This window comes from Delphinus delphis, chromosome 4, assembly GCF_949987515.2.
Source record: "Delphinus delphis chromosome 4, mDelDel1.2, whole genome shotgun sequence".
Lineage (NCBI taxonomy): Eukaryota > Metazoa > Chordata > Mammalia > Artiodactyla > Delphinidae > Delphinus > Delphinus delphis.
In genome coordinates this window covers 19,521,026-19,533,138 of record NC_082686.1, presented here as the reverse complement: position 1 = coordinate 19,533,138, position 12,113 = coordinate 19,521,026, and positions in this window count along the sequence as shown.

Below are 12,113 nucleotides of genomic sequence, written 5' to 3'. Positions count from 1 at the left end.
TTAAAATATGAAATGTGGCTGGCATGGAGCCAGAAACTCTATAACTCCCATGACAGTTGGGATTCAATCAGGGAAGCAGAAGTTCTATATGAGACAAGCTTGGGAAGTAAAAGTCTGAAGGTGAGGATAGGGAATCAGAGAACTCACAAACCAGTCAATCTGAGAAGCCTTGCACATCCAGCTACTGGAATGGAGCCATGGAGGGTAATTTGGAAATATCTGGGGAAGTTTTGAAGTCTTCAACAAAGCACCTGGGATATGCCTAATTGGTCAGCAGCTGGAAAATGAGCTGGATGCAGGGTACTGGAATATGCAGAATCTCCTTATCTGTTCCAATCTATCTGTCACAACCACTCACCATCCCAACCTTCAGAAATCAATGGGCAATGCCTTATTTCTGCCTCCTAAATCTCACGCAAGTGTATCTTTCGGTCGACTCTGCCAAGACCACTTAGAAAAGAATATTCTGGGAAACAGTTCCACTTAACCAAGTGGAAGGTATAATGGGCCAGTCCATTCCCTTTTATTGTAGGTGAATTTCAAAATAGAAAAAAAAAATCAGGTTAACAATTCTGAATGAAACAAACATAAAAATTAGAAGCACATACTTATTTTAAAGAGAAATATAAGAATCATCCAATAATCTTCATTTCTTAAGGTTGCTAATAATAGACATTTAATAAAATATTTAAAAGAATTTGTCAGTTTTGGTTATCTATTATTGCATAACAAGCCCTTCCAAAACTTAGTGACTTAAAACAATAGCAATAATTTATTTGTTCACAATTTTGCTATTTGCATAGGGCATGGTAGGGATGTTGCAAGTAGGGAAAATCAAGCTAAGGAAGCTCTGCTGTGGAGAAAATCTACTTCCAGGATGGCTCACCCTCAGTGCTGGAATTCAGCTTCAGGGAGAGGGGTATTAGCCAGGGACTCTATTCTCTGACTACTTGGGCTTCCTCATAGCATGGCTGATGGTGTCAGAAAGAGAGAATCTGAAGTTGCCAGTCCTCTGAAAAGTTCAAACCTGCAACTGATACAATGCCAGTTCTGCTAAATTCTACTGATTAAATAGAATCAGGGCCAGCCAAGATTCAGGAGGATAAAGAAATAGATTTTATTTCTGTTTAGTTTAGGAGTGGTTGCAAGGATTTGCAGCCATCTTAAATCTGACACAACCATAAATAATGCTAAATATGCTTTGAAATCATAGTATGTAGTTAATTTTAATAGGTTAGGATTAAACATATGTATTATATGTATATTATTATTAATAATTTAACATTTGTCACTTAATAATTGCTAGAAAAATGAACTTACATTTCTATGCGGTTTTTATTTACTTTTTTTCTGATTTTTTTTCTAAATTGAGAAGCAAAACTTAGAAAAGTTTAAGAGCACAAACTCTAGAGCCAGTGGTTCAAGATTTGAAATCCAGCTGTGTGACTTTGAACAGCTTATATAATCTATCTGTGCCTCAGTTTCCTATTTATAAAATGATGCTAATAATAGTACCTACTTCATAGACATCATCAGGACTAAATAAGATAATAAACATAAATCACTAATAAGAATGCTTAACACACTGTAAGCAGTATTTAAACACATTATTATTATTTCTACTTCTTTTTATAAACCTTTCTTGAATATAAAAATAATGAGTATAGCATCTATTATTAGCAAAATGTAAAGGAAAAAATATGACACTTTTTAAAAAAATTCCAATTAAATATTACTACTTAGAAAAATGTAACAACCCACAAGAGGACTGAGTTTTTTTTTTTTTTTGAGTTGAAACACAAGTGACATGAATATACATGCAGAAACATCTACATACACATATGTAGGGATAAGTCTAGACCTATATACTTGCAAATAAAGCATTCACAATTTCTCAACAGAGAAAAGGTAAATCAGTAGCAATGAAATATGAAGTTGTTTTCATTATATTTGGAAATCCTTGAAGTTTCCATGGTAAGGCAGTATGTTACATTATCAAGGGAATTGAATCTAGTAACCGACGGCCCTGGTTCAATCCAAGCTTTAATATATCTTCTATTCTTGACTTTGACTTTGGGACTATGATGTACAATCACTGTGCTTCAACTTCCTCACCTGTAAAGTAGAGAAAACAATAATTCATGCCTCATAAGTTGTTGTGAAAATGGTATGAGCTAAAAAATGTAAAGCACATAGAACACTGTCTATCAAACAGTAAACAACCCAAAGCTGTTGCTATTATTATATTATCATTCTTTTTACTATTATTATTTTAGCAGTATTTGACTCATAAGAATCTGATACAATTGTCAGTATTAAAACTTGCACCATAATCATGTAAAATGTGGATTCATGTAAAATTTATATTCTACTCTACAGTTTTTGTTTCCCCCCCCAAACACACACATACATATACATATAACCAATAAATAAATATAAATAGTTTCAGCCCCATTCTTTTCTGCAAAAGTCTGAATATTTCCTTTTTGGATGGATAAAAGGACATATTTTGAAAATTTAATATACTCCAACAACACTCATGGTTTACAGTCACACTCCACATTTGCACAATGATGTTTCAAAGTAAGATAAAATCACCTTAGAAATAAACTGTCAAGGGATATGCTGTTCTCTGCTTCACTAGGAGAAAGAATATTCTGTGCACAGGCACCAGGATAAGGGCTGCAGTTTATCCTGGTTAGTGGAACAACTATTTAGGAAATAGGCTACAGATTCCACCTTGCTGTTCTTGTGACAATGTACAGAAAACCATACCCTATATAAATGGAGCAAACACACAAAATGATCCTGAGTCAGTTATAAACCTTGGAAATTCTGAACCCTAAGCAAAAACAAATAGTGGAGTTTCTAATTAATTTGGGAAACATTTTCTGCAGTTATCTGAAGTAAAATTATAAGATTAACACTGGCAATGATAGGAAAAATTCCAACAATGCCTTGTGAATTCATTCGCTAGAGTTGCCATAACAAAATACCACTGGAAGATGTAACAGAAATTTATTTTCTCACAGTTCTGGAGGCTAGATCAAAGTCCTGGCAGGTTTTTGATTCTCCTGAGGACTCTCTCCTTGGCTTCAAGAAGGCTGCCTTCTCTCTGTGTCCTCACATGGACGTTCCTCGGGGCACGGGTACCCCTAGTGTCTTCTTGTGTGCCCAAATTTCTCATTCTTATAAGGACACCAGTCATATTGGATAAAGGTCCCTCCCTAGCAGCCTCATTTGAATCACCTTTCTAAAGACCTTATCTCCAGATATGGTTATATTCTGAGGTAGTAGGGGTTGGGACTTCAACATATGAATTTTGAGGGACCAAAATTCAGCTCATATATTTAGTATTTAGATACTAGAGAACCCTGACTAATATAAAGTCTGTATTAGTCAGGGTTTCCCAGATAAACAGAACCAATAAGGGGTGTGTGTGTGTGTGTGTGTGTGTGTGTGTGTAGAGAAATAGAGACTTTAAGGAATTGACACACATGTTTATGGAGGCTGACAAGTCCAAAATCTGCAGAGCAGGCCAGAAACTGGAGATCTAGGGAAAATCCAATGCAGCAATTCCAATCTGAAGGCTGTCTGCTGGCAGATTTCCACATTGGTTCCCTGAGATGTAGAGTGTGGGTTACGATGGTAGAAAAGGCCAAGAGGAAACCACCAGAACTGTTACTACCCAGAAAAAATAGTAAACCAAAGCAATACTGTATCCCTGGAGGGATTGCAGAGATTAGTGTCACCATGAAGGACTTAAAAGACAGATTCATGGGTGGTGATTCTCACTACTTCCCCATTCAGCTAGCCTATTTGGTCTGTACAGAAGACAGATCTTGGAGTCTGACAGTGGATTGTCACAAATTTAACCAAGTAGTAACTCCAATTGCAACTGTTTAATTGGTTTCATTGCTTGAGAAAATTAACACATACCCTAGTATCTGGCATGCAGTTATTGATCTGGCAAATGTTTTTTTTTTTTTTTTTTTTTCCTCCATCCCTGTTAAAAGGTAGAGTATGTCTGGAATACATAGGAGATCTCTTAGGGTGACTTTCAGTATTACCATGTCCTGTGATTAAAGTTAGTGGAAAACTACAACAGCCAATCCAGGCAAGACTACTAATGGCACAGATCCTTCAGGAATAAAAGTTTGGTTTACCCCAGCCAGGTAAAGAACGATGACCAACTGAAAAACTTGCTAAGGGCAAAAAGAGTGAATGTATAGTGTAAAAGAGTAGTTATAAATACCAGCTATGACCACATGACTAGTTCCAGCTTTGGTGTCATCCTATAACCCCTGTTATCCCATCACCCTGTTGCGATTGTTCACAGAGCACATATTACCATCTGTTTGTTTATTTGTTAATTATCATATGACCTTGATATGTAAGAATGTAAGCTCTGTGGGTCCACAGACCTTATCCAGTTATTTTTCCATCACTGTATCACAAGCATCTAGAATAATTTTGAAGACATCGAAGAAACTCAATAGATATTCATTAAACACATTTATGTTAATGAACACAATAACACACACACACTTTCAGTGGAATAAGATGAAGTGTGCTGATGATACTTCAAATTTGTTTGTTCTGACCTGCTCTGATAAAGCTGTAGGGGACTCGGAATCCCTGAGCCTTCACAGTGTGACCCACCTCCTTCCTAGGAGAACTGATGACCCAGAGGATCCCTGACACCTCTGGGCCTCCCTGGACTGCAGGTGTAGCAGCAGAAGCAAAAATGGCCACTTAGGAAAGACCTGAATTTGGTTTTGACATTAGCCAGCATTACCAGTTGTGCTGTGTTTTAAGATGTGTTTGGCATCAGTCACTTGGGAAAACTTAAGGGCTCATTTTTCTGTCCTTTTTTAAGAAAGTCTACTATATCCTCAAGTGAAGCTCTGCTCAGATTTGTATTCCGTGTCACCAAATACAGGGTTTGTCACATTGAAGGGCTGGTTTCCACCACAGATGACTTGAGGGCTTCATTGGTTTGTGCTGTTTTTCCATTCTTCTCACTGCTTTTTCCATAGCCTTCAACCCAGATGGAGCAACTTTTGGCTATCTCATTTTCCCTTCTTAATATGTGTTGTCTCTTTACTACAAAAACCATCACAGCTGTTCATATCAGTATCTCCCAGGGACACCCAAGGAGATTTGGAACTTGTCTCAAGTATCAATATGTCATCATCAGAGCAGTGATGATGAATGCAAAGCTGCTCCAGGACTTGTTGAAAAGACATCTCAGGGGAAGGCTCTGTCTTTAACTGCCAGCATCCTGTGGGCCACAAGTGATCACAGGAAACCCTGTGGAATATCCATGTCTAACGTGTACAGTGCCAAGCAAACAGGGTAGTCCAATAGCTGGACTGAGGGATGGGGAAGCCAGCCAGGTACTAGAAAACAGTGTTCCCTAACTTTGCTCAGCTCACTGCATGAAAAGAAAATTACATTACTTACACAGTAGATGAGGGGAAGTGGAAAGGGCTGACTACAGCCTGGAGCTCTGCTACTCCAGGACCCACCTGGTCCTACAGCAAACCTAGAAGTTCAAAGCACTCCCATGTGATACCTTCTTCTCTGAACATAAGTCTGTCAGGGCCCACATCCCTGGGTGAGGCTCATTCTCTTGATTTCAAGTTTCCTCAGGTCCTGCCTACAAAGGTCCCAGAGATCTCCCTTCTCTGAAGTCTTTCTCGTGCCTTTGTGTTTGGTCAAAGCAGTCTGTCAGGGGTAGAGAACTGAATCTCCAAAAGTATTAACTAAGAGACCTAGATTTCAATTCTAAGAACTCTGGAGAAATCAACTGGAAATGGCTGGGTCTTACAATTTCATGGTTTTATGTGGAGTCAGCTTGTTGCTGTTCAATTCAAGTGTTCCTGGAAGGGGTGACTCTCCTCCAGGGGTGACACAATGACCCAGGCTCTTTCCCTCATGTAGCTCTGCTCATGGAAGCACATGCTTCCCAAGGTGGCCCTGGGGACAGGCTCCAATCCACCCAGTCATCTTCAGGAGTGTGCCTCTGCCCTCAATTGCATTTTCTACTCTTTATTACAAGTTCCTCAAATAACGGTGTGCTTTCAACATTCCCCTTTTCCTGACTCTCAGTTTACGTCTCCAAATCTGAGAAGCGGTTATTCCTGCTCCTGGAGGCCTAATATCAATGATGGAAGCACTATATTGTAAATTGCCGAGCTAACAACAACAAAAAATCTCTTTATGTTAATGAGACATTAATGTAGCCTTAGCATACTATTTTGTTTTTATCTTCAATAAAAGTAATCAATAGTGCATTAAATTTCTTCCAATGATTATGATATTTCAGAAATACCGACAAGCAGTCATTATGGTGTTTATTCTGTAAAAACTGCAAAAATGCTCTTACTATACATTTTATAGGTACAATCCCCTTAATGTTTATCAATCTTTCCAAGTTTTTTTGTTCACCAGTAGTATTGGGAAATTATAGGTCTTCTACACTTGTCATTCATAAATGCAGACTTTCCATCACCCAAAGACAATGAGGTGATTTAATTAGAAAATGCCCAGAGTATTTGCTAATAGATAGAAATGTATAAAGGGCAAGCAGACCTTCAATAAATAGTCTTTCATTGGGGTAAAGACTACTCTGGGAGGTCTATAAATGATAAATGATGAAAGTAACAAGAAATTAAAAGGAACAAAACACTATCATAGGGCTTCCCTGGTGGCGCAGTGGTTGAGAGTCCGCCTGCTGATGCAGGGGACACGGGTTCATGCCCCGGTCCGCGAGGATCCCACATGCCACGGAGAGGCTAGACCCATGAGCCATGGCTGCTGGGCCTGCACGTCCGGAGCCTGTGCTCCACAATGGAAGGGGCCACAACAGTGAGAGGCCCGCGTACCAAAAAAAAACAAAACAACAACAACACTATCATAAAATATTGGATGTCAATAAGAAAGAAGGAAAGGAAGGAAGACTATTAATCTACTAGAGTGTCCCCCAAACACTTGACAGAGAATAGCATGACTAGCATGAGAATATAAACATTATTGGATATAAGACTTATAAAGTCAGAAAAACATAACCTAAATTCTTCAAATCCTTGTTTTTAATAAAGCAGTAATTTTATTACTGTTCAAGTTTGTGGCTTTTATAATGTCTTATCACACCAATACCTGAAAACTATTTGACTTTTGATTTACCTATTCTAATATTCAATTACTATTTCATTTAATTTCCTTTAAAAGACCATGGCAAAAATATGATGATTGAGCAAAGCTACATTCATTAAATTTATGAGAGAGAGAGAGATTTCCACCTTGAGATGTACCAGTAGTGTCTGTAGAGGGGAAATTTAAGATAAGAAATTTACAAGATTTGGGGACATGGCTTTGAATAATTTAAGGCAAGATTTTCAAGGTAGGCAACAGGTTGGATTTGGGAAAGTTTGCAAGATAGTAATTTAAGGCTTGGTGGACATAGTGAGTCAAATGTCCTGAGTATGTTTTGATGACAAACTATTATCCTAAAAGGACAGCTCTTTTCCCAGGTGAGCAAAGTGTGTGCTTGAATAATTTGATTAACAAAAATTCCTAAAATTGTGGCATTATTTACTGGTTATCAGTTTGATGTTCCAAGATAAGAATTTCCTGCAGTAAATTGTTGCTATGTTGACAGGTGGTCTTAGTTTTCAGTCTCCATCCACGCTGGATGCTTGAGTAACCTCAATTCAAAACTGCTTCTATGCAAACTTCAGCTGTCCTTTCATTCAGGACAATTTGATCAATTCTGAGAGATTTCCAATTTCCTGAGTTGAATTTCCCATGACATATTAGATGTCTCCTTTTGATAAACACCTTAGAAAAACAAATTTGGTTCTCCGGGCTAGTGACCCATACATTTCTTACAGAGTGGTTTGGATTTTCTTAAATGGTTCCCAATTTGTTTTTTTCTGATACTGTCATTATCATGGAGTGAGAGAGACTTCCAGTACACTTATACACAAACACATGTGTGTGTATTTCTAGTTTATATTGAAATGGTGCCTTTTCAAATTTACTCACTGGAGAATATATGCAATACCCCAAAACATAAAACTTTATAAATGGCTACTTGATTTGTTTGAAATAATTTGTGTTGTCAAAAAAAAAGGTGCTTTTGGCTATCTCATGAGAAAGTCCATGTGCTTTTTAGATTCCAACAAGGGTAAGATAAATCATGTATACTTATCTGGCTTCTGATATACTGCTTCAGAAAAAAAATGCCAAATATGTCTCCCCTTTCAATTCAAGTAATTTTCCTTTTGGATGTATGCCATTAAAAAAAAAAGAAGGTAAGTAAAAACAGAATGCAGTTGATGAAGGCAGCAGATGATGCAAGCTACCAATTTGGAAGGCACGAGTGAAATCTAATTTTAAAATGTAAAATCAAAGCAGGAGCCAAGAAGAGAAAATCATTTTCATTTTTCTATATGCCCAGCAAGTTCATGACTGTGACTTTACTGAATATTTAATGTATCAATTTATTTACTATAGAGCAGCTACTGCACCTAAAGTTACAAAGCATCCAGTAAGTATGTCAAGAAGACTTAGATGCAACTATGAGCATAAAACAAAGATGTACCATGAATACACTTCTCCCTGACTAGCCTGTTCTGAAACTTTAAACCGAACATCTAATGTTTAATTATAGATCTCTAATACTTGTTTGTAACACATAGGCAAATTAATATTCGTATAGATTAAAAAAATAAGATACTTTGCACTGGAAAACCTTATGAAGTCTTCTCAGATTAAAATTACTTCCATTTCATAAGCTCTTTGTTTTAGATTACCTTAGCATTTATATATTTGGGCTAAAGCCCCTATAAGATGCTTACTGATAAATTGGCTTAAAGTTACTTTCCCATCATTTCATACACCTATATTGTCTTTCTCTAATTAGGTTGAAAGATTCTCAAGAATTGGAATCATGTCTTCTGTTGCCCATTTTTCCTCTATACTGAGTATTATATGCCTATTTTTATAATTCATTCCTAAGGGACCAACATTTCCCTTAAAATCCTAAGAAAGTGAATTCATAGACTGAAATTCTATACTTTTCAAAAACATTCTAAATTCCTCACTGCCTTGTTATGGAGCAACTCTAGGTGTTCTGGCCACGCAAAAATTATCCCAAGTGAACATTGCAAATGCTGGTCCATGAGCATGTATACTTGTCCACCAAAATTTCATGCAGCCTGGCAAACGGAATAAAATAAGTAAGCTTTTGTTACTCTAAAATATGAAACATAAAGGGCTCTGCTTTCTTCCAAGATTATGTTCATTAAGTGCTGATCTTAGTAGCTACTGTCTGTTCTGACTGGTCAATTAGTAAAATCACAGTTAGTACAATATTTTGAATAAAACTTAGAGACTGAATTATATTTTATGTATTAAAAGTTCTTTCTTCCAGGAAATGGTAGAACTATTAGAGTTTATTTTCTCTTGTTTTTTCTTTAATATAGACTTAGTCAAAAAACCCCATTGACTACCCTTGGCTGGTCCTCTGTCTCTGAAGTACAAAAATCATTGTATAGGCCAATGAAATCCAAACACCTGGAAACCGTATGAAACTCCTTATTTCACCTTCTTTGTAAGAGTAATGTGTTTAGTTTCCATCTTCCAAAATTTTGTCACGTAATTCAGTCTTCATGCTTGCCTACAGTGTCCTAAAAGAAGGGAAACAACTTTTTGTAAAATCTTAAGTGACTACAATTTGACTTAACAATCAGGCCATAGAACAAGAATACTAAAAATAAAACTCTTGTCTGAAACTTTGCACTTTATGAACATTTTTTGCACACTACTTTAAAAGTGATATCAAAAGTTTGAAATAGTGAGAGATGCTGAAGTGTATGTTAATTTCTGCCTTCAGATATTCATGAGCGTAGCTATGCTGGTTTATTTAAGACAAAATATATTTTAGTTTCAGAGACTATAAATTTTAGAATCATAAAACCTTAAAGTTATCCAGCCTAGCCACATCAAATTTAGCCATGATGACTATATTTACTTCCCTGGCCATCTTTTTTCTGCTAAACTATGCATAATGCTAAAATATTCATCACCTCCCATGGCTTCCCATTGCTGCTATGGAGAGCACAGTGTTCTAAAAGTCTACTTAAAATTGAACCTGAGTCTTTGTCCATCAGCAACACCTTGATCTCCAGTTTATCTTTATAGCTACACAGACTGCATAGCTCTCTTCCACAAATGTAATAACATTTAAATATATGGAATATTATTAGGTCTTTCACTGAAAGTTAGTCTTTTAGAAAATCCTACTCCAAGAATTGCAAGCCCCTAGTCCAAAGTTTCTTTCTTTGTTTCCTAAATCCCCAAGCTGTGGAATATACTCTTTTGGAGTTGTTTAAACTGTCCATTTTCCTTGCAAACTTCCAAACTGCAGACTTGCTTATTCTTAGGCTAAATACTTCTGAAAAGTGAGACTGGATCACTTACCTTGCCTCCTACATCACATTCTTGTGTTCTTGTTCCTTTTATCTCATGACCAACCCAACTGCCTGTGATACATAAAACCTCTGCTGACTACTATGAGGTAGGGGAGTCCCACTAACAGGAATGCTTCAAACACTGTAGTTTTTTGTTTTATTTTGTTTTTGTTTCATTTTATTTTATTTTATCCCAGCTTTATTGAGCTATATTTGACAAATAACATTGTGTAAGTTTAAAGTGTACAGTACAACACATTGATCTGATGCATTTCTATAAACCCTTTAGTTTTTTTTTTTTTTCCTTCAATTATGGATCTCCATTTTCTCCTACTATCCCTACTGGGACATCACCCATTTCTAGATACAATGATACCAGGGAAGGAAAGGTTATAATTGTCCCTTGGTATCTGCAGGGGATTTGTTCCCAGAACTTCCACAGATACCAAAATCCACAGAGCTCAGTTTCCTTACATAAAATGGTGTCTATTTACATGTAATTTATGTATATTCTCCAGTATACTTTAAATTATCTCTAGATTACATACAATATCTAATACAATGTAAATGCTACATAAATAGTTGCCAGCCAGTGCGTGACAAAATTAAGTTTTGCTTTCCGGAACTTGCTGGAATGTGTTTTTAGGTAATTTTGATCCATGGTTGATTGAATCTGCAGACACCAAGCTTGTGGATACAGAGGGTCAACTGTATGTTATCTTAACTAGAGAATTTCTATCTAAAGGCATGTGTTTAACAGAAAGTCTGTTTATTTGCTGATCTTATCCCTATTTCTTTATATCCTACTTGAATAGATGGTATTTTTAGGGGAAAATTATCTGTAGATCGTGAAGATTTTCATTGACTTGTTTCTCCTTTGTCCAATTTGTAGAAATGCTCTTCATTTCTAAACCCCAAATTCTCAGTGTATGTGTGATAGTTAATTTTCTGTCCGCTTGGCCAGGCTATGGTGCCCAGTTGTTAATCAAATACCAGTCTAGACACTGCTTTGAAGGTAATATTTACTGCAATTTACATTTAAATCTGCAGACTAAGTAAAGCATATCATTCTCCATAGTGAGCTTCATCCAATCAGTTGAAAGCCTTAAGAGCAAAGACTGAGGTTTCCTGAAGAAAAAGGAATTGTCTTCAAGATTGCAACATAGAAACTCTTCCTGATTTTCTAGCCAGGCAGGAATATATACAGAGAGAGAGATAAAGATAAAAATAGAGATGTATATCTCTCTCTCTATATATATATAGATATTTGGTTCTGTTTCCCTGGAGAACTCTGACAAATACACTGTGTATTTATTTTGATGTATATGTGTGTACAAAAAATAGCTAGCTAGATAGATAGAACATGCTGTAAAGATATGCACAGTACAGCATTAAAAAACACAAGAAAGTATGGGCCAAAAAAGCACACACAATACTTCCCGTTTCCAAACTTCTCAGCCTATCAGTTCCCATTCCTAGGTTAACTATTATTACCAGTTGCCTATGGCTCTTTTCAGAGATAGTCTTTGGATGTATAATCATGTACATGCTCTTATTTCCACATAATAATACATTTTACAGACTGTTTTACACCTTGCTTTTCCTCTTAAAAATATTTCGTGAAGATGTTTC